Consider the following 24,675-nt stretch of genomic DNA (forward strand, 5'->3'; position numbering starts at 1 on the left):
GGGAACAACTACAATAGATTTCATGAAGACCACATCAGTATTCATCTACACTGAGCAGTACCTCTCATTCGAGGTCCCAGTCACAGTCCCATAGCACTGTCAGATCAGTGTCTGCAGTATCACCTGCACCAAGTAGGTCACAGCATCAGCCAACACACCATCCAGCTATAATGACAGCCCCACTTCAAAATCACTTGCACCATCATCTAGCCTATCTTTAGGAAATAGATGGCGTATTTCACCTTGACCTACTGTCACTCATGTAACTTTTCTGTTTCTTACATTTTGACCATCAAACACGCATAATAATGTCTAACTCAGGGGAAATAAGATATTAAACAAAGTATAAAACACACACACACACACACACACACACACACACACACACACACACACACACACACACACACACACACATAATCTCACACACACACACACACACACACACACACACACACAGTGGGGACTTAGGACATTTTTTAATGGTGTGCATTTCATTCCTCTAATGGTATCACTTAAGACCTCATAGAACTATGGAAAGAAAGCTGAATGTCATAAGATTACAGTGATTAACTCCATTACTACTCTCTATGCATTACCATTGTTGCAGCTGGTTATTACCTACAACTTAAATACATAATGTGTCCAGTGAAACCGTAATAACAAAACTAAAAAATGGTATCCTACCATGTAAATAAACACTGCTGCTATTTCACCCTCACCACTGCAAAAATGATGATATTTTGGTTTGAGATCCCACAAATTATTGTGTATGACAAAATGAAATAATCTGATGTGCATGAAGTTAACAGACAACATACTTCAAACTGAGGAAGCATTGAGTAATACAAAAAAACAATATGATATGTTTTCATTTATTTGCAAGGTATAATGTAACTTTTTACCGATTGTACCACTTCAGGTCATGTAGTGCATAAATACTTAGGTACAGCACCTCACTATAATGTGTTGTGCAAAATAGTTAAATATGAGGGTTTTCCTTATAGGATACCTTACATCATCACTGAATAAGAGTCAGTGAGCACTTGGGCATGACTTTGGGAAACAAAGAGTATCTGTTCCGAAATAAAAATCTCTCTCTCTCTCTCTCTCTGTATATCTATATATATATATATATATATATATATATATATATATATATATATATATATATATATATATATATATATATAATGAGAAGGAATGTCTGCTAAACAGTGACAGTAGGCCATGCACCACACAGCAATGCCCACAGATATCACTGCATCCATCAATTATGTGTTTTTTATAAGAGAGGAAACAATAACTCAAATGTCTTGGTCCATAGCTCTGGACTAGATTCTGCCTCTTTACCTGCTCAGCTATGTGCCATGCATAATCCTGCCATATCTGCTCTCTTACTACTGCTGCTGGCTGGTCAGCATTAGTCTTAGTAGGACTGGAAATGAGAACTGAAGTCACTTCACCACCAGACAGGGGCATGATCATGTCATGCAGAATGCAGTATTCCTTTAAACTTCCTGCATGAAGTAGCTGGGTCATACTGAAGGGCATCTCCAGACTCATCCAGGCAGTTAAAATGACTCTTCAAGATGCCAAAGACCCTCTCAATGACAAAACAGGTCTGAGACTCAGCTGTGTTGTAGTTGTCTTCTGCAGCTCCACTTTGATTTCTTTGTAGTGTCATGATGGATATCCAGCATCACTTGAAAGAAGAAAAAAAAAGGGGGGGGGGGCAAAACAAAGAAAAAGTGGTTTAGTATTCAGCAGCACATTTTACCATGAATACCCACTTAAATAAAAAAAAGAAATATTTTTCCAGTTACCAAATGGATGACCTCTTCTACCATGCAGGAAGAGACAGTAAAGTGAGTTAGTGTGCCAGAAATGGGAATTGTGTACAATGCCATGATGCTGAGCAGAGATGTTGGTAATGCATCCCCATGCATCACACACTACCTAGCCTTTGATGGAATGATAATTCTTCTTATTTTGGAAATGATGTATACCAGATGGGACCCTAATTGCAACATGGGTGCAATCTATTGTACTGTGTATCTCAGGGAAATTTGCCATCCCAAAAAAGACTCACTAGCAGCTGGCTTGGTCCTGAGGTAACACTACAAAATAGATGTACTGATCCACATGGGTCAAGAATGCATCCAGGACCTTATATAGTATCCTTGAAGCAGAAGTCTATGAGACAGTCATCTTGTTCTCAGTCTATATCTAGAATGTCCCCTTGGTAAGTATAGTGAGGGTTATACATACCTTTGTATTCAGAGGAATAGGATGGCCACATATCCCCCCCCCCATGTACCCCTCTGTGGGCTGTACATGCTCACTAAGACCCTTACAGTAGCCCTGTCCACTAGGAAATTATCAAGTATCTCCTGATTGGCAAAATGATAGTGTGTAATTTTCTGTCTATATTTTTGCTTGCTTGTACAAAGAGTGCTGCTGGGCACAAGCAGCTTTGGCTCAGGCAAGACAATCAGCCCATACTGAGAAATAGCAAGTATAGTAGCAAATGGCCACATCATCACAGATTGCAAAGTGGATAGAGATTCAGCCTTTTATAATGAATCTGCTCAAACAATGGAACTGTGTGAAATCATTAATATTAATCGTAAAAAGGTAATAGAAGGCCTCATTAGCATGCACAATTTTCCATAATTTCTCATTTGCATCTCATTATGACTTAATTTGCTTATACATATCCATGACCATCAAACATTAGTGTAAGTGGACTCTTTGAATAGTGCCTTTGCTATGTTTACTCATGGACAGAGTGGATAGCCCTTACACGTATGCATAATGACTATGAACGCCACCAACTATGTTACCAAGTTTCTGTTGAAAATCTGCATATTGAAGGTCATTTATATTGCTAGCAGTTTGGGGTTTATTTTCAAATAAATACATCACAGATTTTAATAAAGCATATTTTCTGCCTGTAGTTTAGAAAAAGAGGTAAATGTACATATTTGAAGCTACAGATTTATCAGTTATCAGTGCTGCATTACAAGATAGATAACTAGATAGATAGACAGATAAATAGCTACATATCTGCATATATAAATATATATGAAACTGTCTGTCAAAAACATAGAAACTCTTTTTAGTTTCTACATTTCAACAAGCTGAAAGACATTTTTCCATGTTTTCAAGTTCCATTAAGGAAGAAACATTAGTCTGCACATTGTTCCTTTTCCTCTCTTAAGCAGAACTCACTGAACTTCTGGAATAATATCTGTGTAAAACAAATTAGAACAGGAACTCCCTTCTGCTGAAATGAAATCATACTCTTTGAAAAGTGTGTGTGTGTGTGTGTGTGTGTGTGTGTGTGTGTGTGTGTGTGTGTGTGTGTGTGTGTGTGTGTGTGTGTGTGTGTAAACATCCCACCTAGATTCTTAGAGTCAAATCCACATTCAGTCAGTTTACTCCAAACTGATAGCTGAATAACCTATCTTCATATAATTCAACCCCATTTCTAGTTCAGACTTAGAGAGGTAAACAATGTTTAGCTCAGAGAACAAAACATATGGCTGGAAAATGTTCCACCATGGTTACTGCAATCATTACTGCAATTTAGTCACTTATCCTACCTCTGTTCGGGACCGGTGTCTACATTGCTTCAATAGATTCTGGATCCCTTCAACTGTGTATGGTGCCCCCACAATAAAGACCCATTCTTTATGTACTTATAGCCTTTTCAGATCTCCATTTATAATCCACGTCCTTCATGTGGTTACATAAACATGGTAATACCCAGCTTTGTTATGTTCTGCCCTGTCTCATTTTAAATGGATTGCTATCATATCTATCCCAATAATCAATGTAATACAATGTCAATACTTGAACAGCATTATTCCACAGAAAACAGCATGAATGATAAGACTTTAATGCTGAATCCTTCTGTCTGTACTTTGATCACCCTTTTTGACACGTTGCATCTTTCATATTTTAGGGTTAAAATTAACAGAAGCAAATTCTGGAACAGTAATATCCATAGACCTACATTCTGTGTAAATTAAGTTACACACAATATTTTATATAGGTTACATCACTGATTTCAGTAAAATATCAAGGTGGCAGCAGCTAAGCATTTCATATCTACAAACAACATGATTATTTTGCAAGGATTCTTCTACAAAGTTTTGTTAAAAACTGTTTTCCCCTAGATTTTTTTTTCCAAAAAGACTCACCAGTCCTGGTTCACCTGGATATATTTCCTCATGTAGTAAGCAATGGCCTAACTGCCACCACATATCCTTTTCTAAGTCCAGTCTTTTTCTTACACAATGTGGTTTGCTGCTTGACAACTTTATTTATGCAAACTAATTGTAAATGCTTCTGTTTTTTCATATAGCTCACCTGAACTGACATCAAAGCATGACTTTGATGTGGCAATAAAAATGTTTCCTTCTGTGTAACTGTACAAGCAAATCTGTCGGTACTCCTATTATTCATCACCTTTGAGTGATTGAGTTTAATTGATGTCTGTAACTTAACTTCTCTTTCCTACATTAATTCTTTAGACTGCTTCATATTACCATCACTGCCAGGTTTCCCTTTGTGGCCTTCTAAACTCTCTTCTTATCAGCTTCTTTCTCATTCACAACTTTATTTCATTAGTTTTACAGCTTAGGACTATCATTTTTTAACTATTTGTGAGTGAAACCTTATTTTTGTTAATAATCTTCAACATTGTTTTGCATTTCCTGCATATTTACAATAAGGGGAGCAAACGTACACCTATAAGATCTAGTCTGGTTGTCTTTTCTAATCTGCAGGCCCTGACATTTAATTTTTTTTTCCAAATATTGTGGTATACATTTGTCGACATTTCTGCTCCAATTCCTTTCATTTTTCTTACTCCTATATAATGAGCATTCAGTGCCAACTTTTGTTGCTCAAGATGTCTCTAGTTTCTGACCAGTAGACATTAATTGTGAAAAAGATAAGATTTGTTTGTTTGTTCTCCAGTTTAGAGTTTAGCTTAGCTTTTTCTAACTTCAGTTTACACAGATGTCCATTTTACTGAAGAAATGTACATAAAATAAGCCTCAACAAGATGCCAGCCTTATCATTTTAGTCTAGTTGAAAAGTCAGTGCAATATCTCTAGCAGCTTCTTTCCAGAGACATTGGGAACAAAACTCTCTTCCCATCCATTTTGGTTGGGGTATAGAACTGCAGCAGAGATTGATAGTTCTACCCTTCTATAGTTCTAATAAGCATCTGCATTTCCAAATAAAAAATTATTTTTTTGGTATATATCATAGCCACCTGTGTTCAAATTAACAATTTTCAACAACAAAGAAAGTGTCATTTGATTTTCATCTTCGTAAAGTCTTTTAACAACTTCTATTTTCCTACTATTAGTCTACTCAGGCATTGCATCCATACATTTGCCTTCTTTCTACTGGTATTGTGCCTGTACATAGTCAATCTCCATAAAGTATATTAATCTGATGCAGTAAATTATTTACTACATCAGTTACGTCAGAAAGTTAGGCAACAACATTTCTGCTCATCTTTGTTTCATCTGCTAAACTTGTTCCTGCATTACCAATAGGGATAGTTTTCTTCCTATGCTCATCATCCATATGGGCTGTTTTCTTGAGGACCTTGGTCTGAATTCTGTGTTACACCTCTAGTTTTTTACACTTGATAGTCATGTCATTTATCTTGCAGAATGTCTTCTTTTTAACTTCCTTCAGCAGACTAACAATGTTTTTATTATTAGTACATTTTTTTCCATAAATATATCTGTCTCCCCAAACTCAGTTCCCCCATGTCTGTTTGAGTCTTCACATTCTGACTGTAATATGGTTGACACCTTTCCTTGAGCAGTACAGTTTCATGGAGATATGCAGCATGCATGCTTATATTCTTAATTTCAACTTGTCTCTGCTGTACAGCCTGGATGAAGTATTTTGCTTAATTTTATGTGATTGACTTTTTAAACACACCACTGCAATTATCCAAAACCTTTGCATAACTCTTAAATATATTCTCAGTTTCAGGTGAGTAGTGCTTTACCATCTCAGCATCTTTCAAATAGAATTTTATTGTTGTACTTAATATTAATTTACAAGTTCTGGTATTCAGTTGTTAAATTAAGAATGGGATTGTTATTCTAGAGGTCCTGCATGAACTCATTTTTATCACTGTATAAGCATGAAATGTTAATTTGATTTTCAATCCAACCTTTCATTTGCCACACAACCTCAAGTAGAAGTCTATTTTGCTCTTTGAGTCATCATTTTTCAAGCTCTTGTATCCCCTGTGTTTGAAATAAGTATGGTCCAGTTTCTTAGGTCCTAGGGGCCTCTTCAGGAATGATCCACTAACCAAAGTAGTTTGTTGACTTTAGCAACTTCACTAACTTCGTTGTTGCGTTCCCCACATATTTCAGTGAAATTAGACCACAGCAAATTAGTCCAAACAAATGTTACAAGTGCCTGAAGACTAATAGTCTTCCACTGAAAATTCACAGGTGCCTGCTGGAGCACAATATCTCCAGAAGAAGTTAACAAGTGCCTGTAGGTTTTTCAGGACAGCTCAGAAAATGGATACAATTACTTGCAACTTGTACAACATGTGATGAATTAAAACTGCTACATGCCTCTTAAAAGCCTAATGAATCCTTATTAAACAGAAGAAAAAAAATCTTAAAATGCATGAAGTAGTTACCTCCCTCCCAACCCAAACAACATTGTATAGCCACCTTGCAGTTTTTTAGTTGAACAGAACAGTTTTATCGCATTTTTTTCCCTTGAAATCTGTTCACAATTCACAATTCAAGAAGTCATATGAAAGCTACACAGAACACAAAACGGAAAGTTTCACAGCTTCTAAAATAGAATGGTATAAACATTCTTTGAAAGTAATGATCAAAGCCATTTCAAAATATGAACAGTCCCATTTTACAAAGAGGTCACATTAGCATGAGTACACACTTTCCTTCTTCAGGCAAGCAAGCGCTTTTTGCCTAACACTCTCTTACAGAGGCACTGAAACTGTTCTAGTTATAAATGACAAAAACATAGCCCCTTAATTTCCATTCTCTGCAAGCAAGGTCACACCCCCCCACCTGTTCCCCATAGTAAACTCAACTCACTAAACTTTCTGGAAAAAGAACTGTATAAATAAATGCTTAATTCACTGTCTGAATTTAACTCATGCTTCCTGTAAACTTATGTGTGGATATGTTTGTGGGCATGTTTCAACCAGATTCTAGTAGTTTCTTAATGTTTCAGTGTTAGGCCTTTTAGAGTCAAGACATACTTAATAAAGGGCTGTCCTCAGCTATTCTAACTGGAGAGAGAAAGAAAGGCAAACAGTCAGAAACTTGCACCCTTCTACATAAAAGTATGCTATAATTTTGCATTGTCTAAGGACATGGCTGAAAAAGGTCAATAACTCACAGAGATCAGCTCAGTTACCTGGTCAGGATATAAAATATAATGAATGAATGAATAAAATATAGTATTTTATATAAAGGTAAGAAATATTTTGATTAACATCCACAATACTCATCACAGGGGTTATCCCCTAATGATGCAGTGTGACCATGAAGACATCTCTCATTTTACTTCAACACTGGGTGTATTTGTGTGTGTGTGTGTGTGTGTGTGTGTGTGTGTGTGTGTGTGTGTGTGTGTGTGTGTGTGTGCGCATGTGTGTGTTTTGTGTGTGCGCATTGTGTGTGCAGTTGTCATCAATCAGTACAGGTTCTGAAGAGGACAGTAACCCAGATGATCAAGATGACAACTGAATGACTTGCTAATCAATATATATATATATATAAGGCAGTATAAACTTACTAAGGCAAGCGTGATGTTTCTGCAAACTATTACATCAGTAGCAATACCCTAAGCACGCAGTCAGTGGTGAGATATCTGGGCACACAGGTTGACAGCAACATTAACTTTGATTATCATGTCTCTACAGTGATAAAAAGGACATTTATATTGTTCATCTCATAAGTAAGGACATTGACCCAGAAAAAAAAGAGGTTATAACCCCCCTGTACTCTTCCCTCATCAGGCCAATAATAAAGTACAACGCTCCCTTTGGTACGTTCCTTTCCAAACACCTGCAGCAATTAGAAAGACCACAAAGGTTCCTTACAAAGAAAATTCAGGGTCTTCAAGATCTGTCTTATGTGGACAAATTGAAATCATTGTCACTTTGCTTTGTATAGTACAGACTGCTCACAGTTGACATATGCCTTGCATATAGAGCAATATCTGACCCAGTTTTAATGGAAATGCTGCACAGTCAAATGGCACACAGGTCACTCGTTTAATTTGGGCGATTGGATGGGTAACCGGAAATTCAGCCCTGGGGTTCCACCTGTGTTTCTCTTGGACAGGGGCAATAGGTGCTAATTTTAGTGAGTCCTTGAACCAAACACCCTTGGGAATACTGGTTGCACTTGGCTAGGCTTGTAAGGGCCCTGGGGCCATTAGCCTAGTAACCTCTTATGATCCTATGATTACAGGAGAGTCTCATTTTGGATATTATGAATGAGTGATACAGCAATAGGATCAGAGGGGCTTTTGACTGGTATATCAATGATAAGAGATTCAGCAAATATGGTGGATAAGTCCCTTTCAAAATGTTACTGTTTCTTCTTAGATAAGGTGATTGTACAAGCTGACCACTATGTGGCAGTAGTAGCCTCTTTCTAAATTTTATAGACGACCACCCTTACCCTCATTGAAGGAAAGCTATGTAAAAATTTCAAATGAAAGATTTACTTTCATGAATGCCATTTTTTTTAGTACAAATAAAAAAAAAAACAACATGTAAGTACGCCACAGTGCCCTTGTCTGCCTATATCGATAAAAACGATTTCAATGCTGCATCTAACATGGGGTACATGGGAACTGCTGTCCTGCTTTGCCATCACAATGCCTGACAGGAAAAGTATGGGAAATGTAGCTCAAACAAATGTCTGACCAGGGGAGCATGGTGGATGAAGAACATCTAGACCTCGACAATATAGTGCACACTTTATAGTAAATGTATAGGCATATGATTGTCTAAACAGGAGAAATGAAAAGTGAGTTATCTACTGAGTAGTAATATATATATATATATATATATATATATATATATATATATATATATATATATATATATATATATATATATATATATATATATATATATATATATATCTATATGGATCCCTATCACAACACCGACACGCCACAAAGCCGACACCCAAAACACTGACACCAAAAGACTGAAAACGCACAAAACCGACAACTCACAAAACCTAACACCATAACACTGACACCCAAAACACTGACACACAAAACTTAAACTACGCATTACACACAACTATACATGCACTAACTGTAACCCAAACTCTAACCCTAAGGTCCGACACTACCGCACACTTACCCTACCTGCACCCAAACCCTAACTCACTTAACCCGCCACTAAACCTAAAGTCCGTCACTATCGCACACTTACCCTACCCGCACCCTAACCCTAACTCACTTAACCCGCCACTAAACCTAAAGTCCATCACTATTGCACATTTACCCTACCCGCACCCTAACCCTAACTCACTTAACCCGCCCTTAAACCTAAACTCCGTCACTATCGCACACTTACCTTACCCGCACCCTAAGTCCGACACTACCGCACACTCACCTTTCGCACACCCTAACTCTAAATCCCTCACTATCTCACACTTACCTGTCCGCTCCCTAACGCTAAATCCCTCACTATCGCACACTTACCGAGTCACGCTTACACGTTGCCCATGTCGGTGTTTTGGCTGTCGGTATTTCACCTTGTCGATCATCTGTCTCGTCGGTCTTCTGGAGTCGGTCTTCTGAGCATCGGTGTTTTGGCGTGTCGATCAAGTCAAGGGGACCCATATATATATATATATATATATATATATATATATATATATATATATATATGTATAAAACATTTACTACTATATTTATAATATATTTATTTATTTACAGGGCTGGGAGCAGGTTCAGAGATCATTTTCAGTCAAGACAGAGGCCACCAATCACATACAGTTAAATGCAATTATATAGAAATTAACCTTTAGAATTCCTTACTTTAACTTAACTAAGACTTGCCAAATGAAAGAAGAATAATCCCCTTTTCAGCAGCAGCTTGGAGATAAAAGAACAGAAATTTGAAACTGCATACCCTTCTAATATACAACTGTTATTTATCATGCAAACATATGCTGATAAACAGAAAAAGAAAATGGTACACAAAACTTAAATACGGACATGTTACACATGCTGTAGATATAGCACTCCTGGATTCCAAGAGTAAAGGTATGTTTGAAGTTGTTATAAAGATATACAAAGACAGACAAATCCCACATATGAATTGTCACACTATTCAACTCACATTTTATAGACTCCATTGCTAAACTTACAGGAAATTTCCCTGAAATAAATATCACAGTGCCTTAACCAACTATAAGCTCCACACCAAACTTAACCTCCCCCATCCCTACCTCAACTAGTTTGAAACTACTCCTTAAACTCAAACCATGTACTAATGTGCCTGATAACCTACCCCCAGCATACTTACATATGTCAGCAATGTCTATAGCTTATCCATTTAGCATACTTATCAATAGATCTCTCCAAGAACAGCAAGTACCCACTATCTGGAAAAAAGCTTATATTCTCCAACTACATAAAGGCGGCCAAAAATTTCACCAATTTCCAACCCATAGCAATCCTTTCCCCTCTATCCAGAATTCTAAAAAAATGTGCCACAATCAGCTCCTAAAGCACTTCCTAGACAATAAAAGTTTGTCCCCCTCCCAACACAGTTTCCGACCTGTACACAGTACTACCACTGTCCTTATATCATTCTTGGACACTGTAAACCATGCAAGAGACAGAGTGAAAATGTGTCCTCTTTATTCCTTGATCTATCAAAGATATTTGATACCATCTCACATCCCCTACTACTCACTAAACTATCTAACCTAGGAATCTTACCCCCTACCTTAGATTGGTTCTCTAACTACCTTACAAAAAGACAACAAGCAACAAATTGGGACCAGTACTTCTCACCTTATCTCATGATATCAACAGGGGTTCTCCAAGGCTCTGTACTTGGGCCCCTCATTTTCGGCATATTTGTTAATGACTTCCACTCTGCCCTGTCCCAAACCTCACTTATTCAATATGCAGATGATTCCACCATCATCTGTTCTGCCTACTCCACCAGTGAACTCCAAACACTAACTCAAATCACCTTCTCATCCACAGAGACATGGATGAAGAACAATCACCTATCCCTAAATGCTAACAAAACCAATCTCATTCTATTCACTCCTAAAAGATCCACTCACATAAACAGTTTAGAATTTACTATTATATATACAGAAAAGAACTGTCATCAAAGTAGTGCACCACACTAAAGTCCTTGGAGTTACTATCAATGAAAATCTCTCCTTTGACCTTCATATTCTAAACAACATCAGAAAGATCCACCAAAAGTTAGGTCTGCTTTACAGACACATAACTTACCTCAGCCACTCAGCCAAAAAAACCCCAGCATACTCCTTATTTATACCATCTCTACTATATGGTGCCACCCTCCTCACAGGCATTTAACTCTCTTTTAAAAAGCAAACTCAAATCTTGTTACAATAAAGTAGCAATGTTTGCCAACAGTGCTACACATACCTCCCATCACTGTATATCCCTTAAAAACTCAATTGGCTCAAACTACCTCACTTCTTAACTTACCTACAACTAATTCCTGCACATAAAATCATAACTAAACCAGAATATTGCTTATCCCTAGCCTCACTAATGTCTCCCTACAACACTGCTAGATACCTCAGATCAGAAAATAAATGTCTTCTAAAGGTAGAATTACCCAACCTTACAGCTGGCTAAGCTCATTACTCCATTGCTATAGCCAAGGTATGGAATTCCTTACCCACCACAATCAGAACCACTTCTAACCATACCATTTTCAAGAAGTTTCTGCAAGAATACCTCTCCAAACTATGGCTCTGTACTTGTTCAAATAATTCTTCCAGCATTACATGAAATTAGAAACCTCTCCTAACAACTTTAACATTTTGAAATACCTAGCTTCACTTAATTTAACTCTTCTCCCTCTCAATTTTATGCATCCTCAGCTGCAAGATGAAATTTAAAGAAAAGTAAGCGTAATTTTAATTGGACATCAACATGTATATATTGTACCTGGCTGTAAATCATTGTTATTTTTGTATTTTGTATAATGTTGCTAGGCCCAGTGGACTATCCTGGAAAACAAATGCAAATAGATAATAATAATAATTATATAATATACAGAAGTCATATACTGTATTTGCAATACTCTGATTGATTCCCACTGTTAAAAGTTTCTCAGATTTATTAATTTTTATGTATTGCAAAAATTTAATGAATGTAGTGTGTAGGAGAAAAAGGTATGAAAGATGAAGTTGTACAATAATGGATGCAAAGACTTTTTAAAAAAGTTAAATTAAGTGATTTGCTAGAAAGGTAAACATTTTTTTAAGAGGAGGCAGACACAAAAGTAATGCCTGTTCATTGATAATTGTGTAAGCAGTTCAAATGTGATATTGAATTACCTTTTTCGTAATGACTCACCCTTTCTTTCATATCCTGTTTCCATATAGACAGAGACAGGGTTCCTCTGCCTAGCTACATTCTTGGAGTACAGTGATTATGTCTGTTCATTGTATTACAATGTATTTGTACAAAAAAATATAAACACACAAAAGCCAAAAAAATATGAATGACCTTATACAAAGAGTGCTTAGATAGTAGAAAATAGTAATTATTAAAACAAACAGATGTTAAAATTAATACTGATAAGAATACTATTTAATAGTATGCATAATATTAGATCATGTTTTCTTGACAGTTCTGCAAAAAATGGTAACAGAAAAGGTGATAAAAAATGGAGTTTCCAAGCATTTACATCAAAGAAGATGATAAAACAGTCCACACATGATTTACCATCCTAACCAAGCAGTAGCAGTATGTGAGTTATTGTTTATTTCAAATAATAGTACAAGGTCATGCCATTTTGGTGAACTTCACTGAGGGAAGATTTTTCAAAACAGTATTCCCAAGGAATGCAGAAAGAAAGTCAGAAAATGTGTTCACCAGGATCACCCCAAGCTGAAATGTACTGCACTGCATCCTGTGACCTCAAGTGTGGAGTCCATAACATATTATACTGCTATGGTACAGACACTGGTGAGAGTTCACCTACTATGCTACCATCATACTGATGACCAGCCTACAGAGGCAGTTAATTGAATAAGGATATGGAATGCAGCATGAAAAAGGCCCAGACTGTCAGAAATGCATTCAGAGAGATGAGATGGTGTAATCCCATCAGTATGTAACAGTTCAATATGAGCAATTAAGTGACACCAAGCAGAACTGGATTATTGGGGATGATATGGAAGGGGACTGAACTCCAACGTCAGGATATGTTACTTAGAGCTGGGGAGTTATTCTCAAGAATACCATTCTTGAAGAGATGCTGGACATTAAACCTAGAGTTGGCATAATGCAGCATACTGACCTAGAAAATTACAGACAATGAAAAACATCACAAAGGACCATAACTGACATGACAATAAAACTCCTGGCCTGAGGTGGTCTCTCAGTGCCACATCTGTGAGCAAAGACATTAATTTTCTGTTCATTTTATTATTATTTGAATATTTCTGCATTTACTGTATACATGAAACACTGAAGGAATGTCTAAGGCAATAAGTTTCATTTTAAGACTCATATTAAACTTTTCAAACCATCTGTGTCTCTGTTAGTTTCTAATAATGTAGGATTGTCTATTTAATATCTTCTTCTTCTGCTTCTTCTGGAAAAAAAATGGAAACATACAGTTATTTATTTTACATTTGTTAACCGGGAAAGTCCGACTGGACACATGTCCATTTTCAGCAGAGGCCCGGGGAGAAAAGCTCCACATTTGCATATAAGTGACACTTTAAAGTTGTGGTTACATAGAAATCTAAACATTAACAAATCACTGACAATTTATAGTCAAGGTTACATTTAAATCAAGTAACATTGTAGGTTTATGGTATAAATATACAGAGATAACATTTTACAACTTTGAAGTGTGTAAAAAAAGAAAGAAAAGTTATTCAGACTAGTACATGTCCTGTAAAGGATAGCCAGAAGCAACTCTTTCTTCATTTACAGGTGCCTTTAGGATGTGTATCTGGAATTACATGGTTAAAAGTAAAATTACTTTATAAAAATCCTTAAACTTCTGCGAATCATTTCCTTCTCTTCTCTGGACCTTTTATATATTATCTGTGCCAGTTGCCCATGTCTGCTAACTCTCTTTTAACTGTGCGAACATTGTTTATTTTTTTTAATGCTGCAAACACATAGCATGGCATGCTGTGATTGAAGCGGTACATAAAGGAGTTACTATTCTTTCTTGTTTGCTAAAAGAACATTCAAAGAAAGTAAATATTGGCAAATGCACTATGATTTCTCCTATCTTGTATATGTTCAGCTGACTTCATGACTTATTTCTTGCTGTGATTCTGTATTAGCAGTCATCTGTGTACAGTACAACATGCCTGAATCTGTGTGCAGTTCGTTTCATGTATGCTAAGATGAAAACATCAGAATGGATTTATTTTCCCAAAATACATCTCACCTCCAGACAAGGTTACTGACAGCAATCTGGATTGGAGTTGTTTTATTTTACAGCTTAGCTGCTATGCAGTATCTTTGTTGGAACAAAAAGGATGTAATGTATTCTTGAGTATCTGCAACAAGGCATTCACATGGAAGTATGGCTATATACTTGGGCATGCAGCCAAAAACACAGAGGTAGTTCCATAATAAAATGCATCTGTGTCTAAATGCACTATGAAATAATAGCACATTAATTAACAGAAAGAAAATATATTTGTAAAGAAGGAAAAATGTGCTCTATACTCCTTTTTTGTTTGTGAAAACACTAATAGTTCATACTTATCCAGCACCAGAGATGTGTGTCAAAAGATCTGAGAAGGTGACCCTATTTACCTTTAATGTATCTGCTGGTAAAGCAGCATAACCCAACAGGGATGATATGAGCTTTAGAAAGAGAGAGAGAAAAAGAGAGAGAGAGAGAGAGAGCAACAATGACAGTATAGGGAACAATATGTGCTTTTTTTTAAAAAAAGGGCTATGGCACATAGCATCATTCGCATAGTTTTTTTATACATGCCCAATTAGAAATACATTGCTGTAACTGGGTATATCAGTGTTACTTACCGCAGTGAAAGAAAACTGAATGGGTAAATACTGTAACAGTACTGAATTTATCTACAAATTCTCAGTTTGAAAGTTCTATCATAAGGCTGGTATTTGGAAAATATTAGACATATGTGTGTGTGTGTGTGTGTGTGTGTGTGTGTGTGTGTGTGTGTGTGTGTGTGTGTGTGTGTGTGTGTGTATGTATATATATATATATATATATATATATATATATATATATATATATATATATATATATATATATATATATATATATATATATATATATATATATATATATATATATATATATATATATATATATATATTAACCAAATTGGTTTGGCAGTGTACTAAATTTCTGACCATTTGTTTTTTTCTACAATTTAGGAATAAAATGAACCAATAACCAGATGAAAAGAAACAGAATAGTTGTTGCTCATAACAGCTGTACTATCATGAATGCATGCTCACCAGGAACAGATCTTTCATTGGATCAGTGGTTAAATTTTAATTTAAGTTTTGGAGTAAGAAGAAATTCTCAGTGTAGGTCACTAGCAACACAATTAAAACAATCTGAAAAAAAAAATCGTTAAAACCTAGATCTTTGCAGGTAGAAAATTATTATCTTATGTGAATGCTTAAAAAAATTAGAGAGTTCCGAAAGGACTGTGGGTGTGGAAGTTCCCCAACAGTCTAATCTAGGGGGTCCATCTTATGTAAGTAACTTATACAATTGTTTGACCATTTTAGATGTGAGTGCACAGGGCTATATATGAAAGACTGTGATAGGAAGATGGAAATGTTGAATGAAGAAATGTTGGTCCTTAATGCTTCCATGACAAAGGATTTTTTATTTCAGTTTTGTTTTGCACCATACAATGACTTGTTTCCAAAAGTCAAATCTCGGTGATGGCTCAAAAAGAAATAAATAAATAAAACACATATGACAGGCAAGAAAGTTTATTTACTGGAGTGGGCCTATCAACTTCCAAAATGATGGGACAATAATAATGTGCCCATGGGCAAGATAGCAAAACAGGAAAATGATACTGATTTGGAACTAGATTCTTCAGGTGTCCCTTTATAAGTACCCCCAAGACCATCAGAAATTTTAGCAAGACAGAGTCATGAGAATTCATAAATTCAGAAGAAGGTTGCAAAAGAACCATCATTCCAACAGGAAGAGTTATGGTTCAGCATACCAGAGGCATGACAGTGGTCAGTGAGGGCCATTAAGCTGATAAAACGCAATAATGGTGGATGTATTGTTGTCATGGACTTCATTTGTTATGCAGAAAAAAAATTATTAATTATAGGTGATGCAAATACTTATGCATCACTTTCTAAATTAAACTTGTCTTTGCTTTGGCTCATTACCCGCAGTACAAAGAACTGCCTGCTCACACCCTTGTTCTCCCCTCCCCCTTCCCTGTGTATTACCTTAAGACAATCCCAAAGTTAATAAATATTACCTGTGGCAGGCACCATTTTTGAAACTACAACCACCCTTGTCACTATCATATGTTCATTTATCAGTTAACTCTGTTAGCTGATTGTTTCCAGCCCCCTCATAAGAGCAAATAACAGGGTCTCTACCCGCTTCGCTCCCCACCCTGCCCACTATTCCCTCCTGCCCCCAGTGGTCCCACCTTTATTGCACTCACAAAGCCCTCCCATCTTTCCAGTAGCCAACCACAGTGCTAACCCAACACTACCTCCTCCATCTTCCTACTACTATCACACCTTCTCAACTAACATGTACAAGCATACCTTATCTATTCTCACTACAAGCACTCTCCTTGCATATCTTACATCCTACCAAAGTTCCATCATTCCCTCACTCAACCACTACCACTGTACTACTACTCACACCACTACTCATGTCTCACCCTCACTCAGCTCCCCTCCCACCAACTCAAGAACCATCCCTATGCACCCCTCATATATTCTACCAACTATATTACTCAAACATAAAGCATCCCTACAACTTAACATAGTAACCCTCCCACCATACCTATTACCCACAGAGCACAATCATAAAGTTTCCCTTATAAACAAACACTTTCAAAAACTGAGAAAACTAATAACCTCATGCATATCAAAACTAGCCCTAAGTGGAGACATCCACCCCAACCCTGGCCCTACCATCTCCAACCCCAATCCTCATAATCATAATAGAAACCACAACTTTTCCCATATTACAGCCAATAGAAAGCCAAGTGACTTCCTTCTACTAAGCCTAAATATTAGAAGTATATCCAACAAAGTCCATGAACTCCATGCCACCATAGACTTGTACTCCCCAAATAAAGTCATCCTGACAGAAACCTGGCTAAAACCTCACATTACCAGTGAGCAAATACTCCCTACAGGTTACGGCATACTAAGAGTAGACCAGCTAAACAAGAAAGAAGGAGGTGCAGCTATAATATTTAAACTGCATCTAAACATCCAGATCTTAAAATCATCAGCTCCACAAATAGGCAATGAAGAAATAATATATATCAACCTCAAAATAAACCAAAACAAAACCATTAACATAATTGGATGCTACTTCCCACCTGGCCAAAACACCCCTCCACTAGAAACCCCCCTCAGCTGGTCTACCCACCATCTCCCCCAAGAAACTATTATTTTAGGTGATTTCAATATTGACTAGTAGTCCTGTTCTGGCAACCATCCAACCCATCATGTAAACCTTCATGGCTTCACCCAACTAGTCCAATCACCAACCAGGATAAATAAAAACTCCAGCAAGCACACTACCCTGGATTGGATACTAGTCAGTAAGAGCCCCCAGTCATATATAACAGGCTGCTTATCAGATAGCCTCAGTGATCACTCCCCAACATTCCTACTCAAAAAATACCTGTACCAAGCTAAACCTGTCCTCTACCATCAAATACATAAAAAACTAAACTTTAACCCACTCCCATTCATCTCATCCCTCAAATAATGTAACTGGCATCCTCTAAAGTACCTCAGTCTTGATGACGCAGTTGAATTTTATTTTTTAATACTACCTTCCTGAGCATCCTTAATTACCATGCCCCCATAAGACTTTCCAGAACCAAAGCACAACCCTCCCCATGGCTACAGAAAACCACTAAGTCAGAAATGAAAAAAAGAGATAAAGCCTGGGAGCACTGGTGCAAAACCAAAACCCCCTCAACTAGCAGAAATTCCTAGAACTACGCAATAGAGTCAAAAAGATAATAAAACTGGACAAATTTCAATACTACCAGTCTGCCCTAGACTCCTCACAACACAGCCACAGACAATTCTGGTCCTCCATAAACTCCATCCTCCACCCAGGTAAAGTCAGTACTCCTCCTCCTAACATCCCTCTCTCCTCAGAAAATATTGCTACCTCATTCAACACACACTTCACACAAACCATACTATCACTAGCTAAACAACACAACCCCTCTCTCCTCCAACTCACACCTTCAACTAGTAATCTCCCCGCTGCCTTTTCTTTTTCTCCTGTACCTACCTCCAACGTAAAAAAAACTCTTAACTAAACTTAAGCCCACCATATTAGCAGCAGACAACCTCCCAAGTGAATACGTACAAATCGCAGCTGATGCTCTGGCCTACCCAGTATCCATCTTGATTAACCGATCTCTGTCAGAAAGTTACGTTCCCACACTGTGGAAAGTATCACATATAATTCCCCTCCACAAAGGCGGACCCTCCACAGAACTAACCAATTACCGCCCCGTAGCTATTCTCTCTCCACTCTCCAAAATACTAGAGAGATGCATACACTCTTAGGTCTCAGACTACCTCCTTACTAACAACCTGCTTTCCAGTACTCAGCATGGTTTCCGACCAAACCATATCACCACCACCACTGCCTTACTCTCCTTTACTAACACTATCATTCAGCATAAAAACAATGGCTATCCCTCCTCTGCTACTTTCCTAGACCTATCTAAAGCATTTGACATGGTCCCACACAAACAACTTATTTCTGTCCTCAATAACCTATCCTTCTCTCAATCAGTCACCAACTGGTTTCAGAGTTACCTGTCTGACTGCCAACAATCAGTTGTATGGCAGAATGACATTTCCCCAACTACCTGTCTCCATAGGGGTTCCCCAAGGATCCATCCTTGGACCCCTACTCTTCTCAGTTTTCACCAATAATCTAGCCTCTGCCACCAAACATGGCACATTCATACAATACGCAGATGACTCAACCATCATCTGCTCAGCCCAGTCCCTACCCAAACTGCAAAAAGTCACACAGGAAGCCTTTTCCTCTGTTGAAACTTGGTTATCCGATGCCCAATTAATACTCAAGCCAAACAAAACTAAACTACTCATCTTCCAACCTGCCAAACATACTCAAAACAACTCTCACTTTAACATCACAGCAAAAGACAACACCACTATATACCCAACTGAACACACCAAATTGCTAGGAGTGGAACTAGACAATAAACTAAAATTTGACATTCACATATCCATGACCATAAAAAAGTCCACAAAAAGCTGGGAGCGTTATACAGAAATAAGCAACTTCTCACCAAAGCAGCAAAGATTTCAATAGCAAATTCCCACCTTATCTCCACACTACTTTATGCCTCTCCAATATATACCAACCTAATGCAATGTGATCTAAACAAGCTAGAGACCTGCTACAACAAAAATGCCAAATTCGCCACAGGGGCATCCTACCATAGTCACCACTGTCTCTCACTTGCTGAACTGAGCTGGCTTGAACTCCCTCACCTCCTTCAATGGTATCAACTCTCACTCACCCATAAACTAGTAAATATCCACTAAATGTCCTATCCCTCCAGAATCTACTCCAACCCTATCGCACCACCAGACCACTAAGATCCAGCAACAAAAATCACTTGCAGATCACTAAAGCCAATAACTCTGCTGTTGAAGCACTATTATCTTGCACCATAGTCAAATTATGGAACTCCCTCCCACCCACAATTACCTCCATACCATCATGCATCCACTTCAAAACTTTACTAAAAGCGCACCTAAAAACATGCTGGCTATGTCCTTGCAACTCCCACTCTAATATCACCCACTCCATCCAACCACTACCTTTCTTTCCACTCCACTAACTACCTTGATTATAGCAAGCTCAGATGCTCATAAGCCTAGTACTTATTATACAGCAGGAACTTCTTATTGTAACATTTGTTAATGTCTGTTATGTGCTTCACATATAAAGATTCTAGTTGTCTACTGATGTACTATGTTCTTCATCTGTAAATATGTTGTAAGTAATTGGTATGTTAAATTGTTAATCGCTATGTAATCCAATGTAACTACTGTCTGTTTATTTTAACTGTGGAGCTTTTCTCCCCGGGCCTCCACTGAAAATGGACCTACGTCCAGTCAGACACTCCCGGTCAACAAATGTAAATAAATAAAAAAATCAATCAATTAATGTGGTGTACAGCAACATCTATCTATGGCTCAATGAGCTGTTATTACAAAAAGGAATTTCACCATCACTGCAAAATTACATAACAGTGAAGAAACATTTTATTTCTGCCATCTTTGGAATCCATAAAGTTCACAAACATTTGGAAAATGCTCCCTTCCACCCAGTTGTGGCTGCAATGGGCTTGGAAACAGAACCATTAGCCATCTTGGCTGAACAAAATGTAAGGCCTTTGCAACTGAAAATTACTACATATTAAAGGAATCTTGACACTTTCTATGTTAAAAGATGTTAGCCCTAAACCACAGACATTCATAATCACTATAGATGTCAAGGGGTTTTCTACAACAGCCACACTATTGGTTTGTAATGATTCAAAGAGACATCATTATATTTTAACCAGATTTCTGTAAATGATATTTCTGTAGTGGAACAAGTTCTGGAATTAGTGCTATTTAACAATTTTGTATTTTTTTAGATTATTATTCTAATCAAGCCAGTGGTATGGCAATAGAGACAGCCTGTGTCCTATTTATGCCAACCTGGAGCTATGGTATTAGGAAGAAAATTGTGTAGTTATTTCGTATTATAAACAGTATTGTGATCTATACCTGAAATTTCTAGATGACATTTTGTGCTATGGAAAAGTGGGGAAATCAATGTTACATGGCTTGTCAGTTTTTAAGGACACTACTGCTTTCTTAAATTTCACTTGTGAGTATTCTTTTGACAGTATTAGTTATTTAGATGTTAAAGTTATTAATGATGTAAGCGACCAAAAGATTTTATATAATATTCACAGAAAATCTACCTTTTCAAATGTTTATTAACACTGAGAAAGCTAGCACCCTATAAAGCAAAAACATAGTCTGGTTAAATGACAGTTTGTTTGATGGTCCAAATAAGTTTCTAGGATGATATATTTGAAAAAAACAATTACTCAGTTATGCAATGTGTTTTATGTTAATGGCTACCCTGTGGCCTAATTGAAAGTATTAAATAGCAGATAATGACAGGTAGGACATTTAAATTTCAACCTCTACTGTGGGAAAATTGAGAAATGCCTAACATTGACAATTAGGATACAGAAAGCTTTGATAAAACTATAGTTATGGCATATAATGTTGACACAAGATCTGTCAAAGATATTTTAGTTCACTGTGGTATTTTTACCTATGCACATGGTGTGGTCATAGCCTTGAGTAAAATTCCAAGAACAAACCACTGATACCAACATGGAGCATGAAACACTTTTAATAACCCAGAAAAACACAAAGCTTTCAGGCACAAAGTACCCTTCTTCAGTGTGTGGTTATTTCCTATTATAAACAGTACTGTGATCTATACCTGAAATTCCTAGATGATATTTTGTGCTATGGAAAAGTGGAGAATCAATGTTACATGGCTTGTCATTTTTTAGAACACTACTGCTTTCTTAAATTTCACTTGTGAGTATTCCTTTGACAGTATTAGTTATTTAGATGTTGAAGTTATTAATGATGTAAGTGGCCAAGAGATTTTATATAATATTCACAGAAAATCTACCTTTTCAAATGTTTATTTACTCTGTGAAAGCTGGCACCCTATAAAGCAAAAACATAGTCTGGTTAAATGACAGTAAGTTTGATGGTCCAAACAAGTTTCTTAGGATGATATATTTGAAAAAGCAGTTACTCAATTATACAATATCTTTTATGTTAATGGCTAACCCGTGGAACAATGAAACCCTCTACACTTCTCTCAAGGAATCTCCTCATTAAATGCTTAGAGCCTTAATCATCTGTACTAACTGCTAGACCTTCATTCACTTCTTCCTTTTCTGATAAATCACTGAGAATTAAAAGTCACTGATTTTAAGTATTGTTCTTATAAACTTAGAAAGTTGCAAGGATAACCGATTTTTCATTAGCATGAATTTTTATACATGAAGTCTGAAACTCAATGCATATCATTATTTAATGACTTTAGTCCTTAATGATTTGCCAGAAAACTGTACATTTTATAAGGAGCAGATCAAAATAGCAAAAATCTGGACAACTGGTTCACCCCTGGAAAGGGACATATTGTGCAGTAGGTTTACCCTCTTAAATACAAAACAAAATATTTAAAATATGTCGCTATTATTTTTGGCTTTGTCCAGAGTTCTACAGCAATGAAACTGATAAATGTTTTGGTCTCTTGAGTTCTTTTGCTTTTGTTTGGAGTTAAATTATTTGTTTTATTTGATTTATTAAACATTGTGTGGACTGCAATAGCAATTATCCTTGGGCCTGATCTTTTTGTTGTGCACACTGCCATTTCTTTACTTTGTACAGTACCGTGCTTACTGCTGTCATTCATTTTTGATATATATATATATATATATATATATATATATATATATATATATATATATATGTGTGTGTGTGTGTGTATATATATATATATATATATATATATATATATATATATATATATTTAACAAACATACACACACACACACACAGCTTGCCAGTCTTGGTCCATCACCCTCTTCATTAACTACCAGGCAGATTGAGAAGGGTCCTCATCCAAGCAACCACTAGCATTGTTTGAAGATTTTTCTATTTTCACGTTATCTCTGACTGAGTACGTACATGGTAAAGCAATGGGAAGGAATGTGCAGTTTACTGTCTGAAGAAATGTCCTCTCACTTTCTAAACAGGTGTACCCTTCAAACAGCTTTTGCTGACCCACTGTGGTACATGTTGTTGCATATACATTCTCCAAGGAGACAGCACCAACCTGCATGTCCCCAGGTTTAGACAAACCCCACTCTCCCTGTAGACGTTACTGGACCATGACATTCCTGCCTTCCCCTTGCTGTCTGGTTCTTTCAGTGTCAGGGATGCTGATCAAATCACATTCATTAGGTGACAGTCAGGTCTCTAACCCTGTTTGCTATGGACCCAGGCTTAACTTATTCTGATTAAAAAAAAAAAGTAAATTTTACTATACCAAACAATAACATAATTTAAAATAGAGAAAAAAGTATAAAAACAATTCAGAAGGTTAATTTAAGAGATCAGGCATATTATTTCATGGTCCGTAACACCAAGTATGTGAGAGAATCCATGGATTGAAAACAGCCTGGGGTTTAAGGTACATTTAATCTAACCATGAGTGCCACTGAAAAAAAATAGAAAGAAAGAAGCTTGACTCCATCTTATGAAGGAAAACATACTTTCCCAGTTAAATAACTATTAATACAAGAACACTCATACATCTACCCATTTAACTGAATAAACTACTTGACACTTCAATAAGGCATCTTTATTCCTCCCATAGGGAGGGAATCAGACAAAGAGAGTCTCCTATATCTGCGAGTTAAATTGATTTTATCTGGACTAATCCTTTGTAGTCTGCAACTCATATGCAAGGGTTTGGCATCCAGATCCAGTCATAGTGCCACTCTCCTCGGCCCTTATCATACCTATCATTGAGTGCAATGTTACCTTTGTCATGTACCTAACTAGGCACTTGAACAGTTGACATGCCCTGAGATATCACTCACCAAGAAAATCCAGAGTATGACTACCCTGTCCTGCATAGATTGGGTTAAGGCCCTGACTCTTCCCTCAGATTCCTACAGGTTACTGAGAGATGATCTATGCCTGACATATAAGTCATCATCATATCCATCTCTGATGGATCTCTTGCACATCTGCAAAACAAACAGAACCAAAAGCACTAGATCCAAGTACTTGAACTTTGCCTGTGACATCAATAGAACATGTTGGTGAGACCAATTTGTGTCTCAAATAATCCATGCACAATGGAATAAGCTCCCGATCCATGTGAAGGAGAGTTCATCCATGACCCATTCACAAGAAGCAGGGTTCACCCATGACCCTGCTCAAACAAAACCTTGGTCATTGTTTAGGAAATTGCAAATTCACCCCTAGTCTGGTCCCCATTTCTCTGATGGACATAGG

Source organism: Protopterus annectens, chromosome 4.part0, assembly GCF_019279795.1.
Source record: "Protopterus annectens isolate FY-2018-M chromosome 4.part0, PAN1.0, whole genome shotgun sequence".
In the NCBI taxonomy this organism is placed as follows: Eukaryota; Metazoa; Chordata; order Ceratodontiformes; family Protopteridae; genus Protopterus; species Protopterus annectens.